The sequence below is a fragment of the Octopus bimaculoides genome, chromosome 6, assembly GCF_001194135.2.
Source record: "Octopus bimaculoides isolate UCB-OBI-ISO-001 chromosome 6, ASM119413v2, whole genome shotgun sequence".
NCBI lineage: Eukaryota > Metazoa > Mollusca > Cephalopoda > Octopoda > Octopodidae > Octopus > Octopus bimaculoides.
The window spans coordinates 10,081,656-10,082,012 of record NC_068986.1 but is presented as its reverse complement, the minus strand read 5'-3'; the positions used below and the strand labels follow the sequence as shown (position 1 = coordinate 10,082,012).

At 49.3% G+C, this 357-nt stretch overlaps 1 protein-coding gene across 1 annotated transcript in view; it reads right to left on the bottom strand.

Moving 5' to 3' along the window:
* LOC128248097 (uncharacterized) overlaps positions 1–357 on the bottom strand; it is a 119,781-nt gene that overhangs the window by 100,733 nt on the left and 18,691 nt on the right. The gene's annotated exons all lie outside the window — the stretch shown is intronic.

Sequence of the window (357 nt, the reverse complement as noted above, 5' to 3'; positions counted from 1 at the left end):
ATATATATATATATAATTGCGCGCGTATGCCTGTATGTGTGCGCATATGTAGTAGCGAGTGGAGGCACAATGGCCCAGTGGTTAGGGCAGCGGACTCACGTGTGTGGGATCGCGGTTTCGATTCCCAAACCGGGCGTTGTGAGTGTTTATTGAGCGGAAACACCTAAAGCTCTACGAGGCTCCGGCAGGAGATTGTGGTGAACCCTGCTCTACTCTTTCACCACAACTTTCTCTCACTCTTATTTCCTGTTTCTGTTGTGCCTGTAATCCAAAAGGTCAGCCTTGTCACACTGTGTCACGCTGAATATTCCGAGAACTACGTTAAGGGTACACGTGTCTGTGGAGTGCTCAGCCACT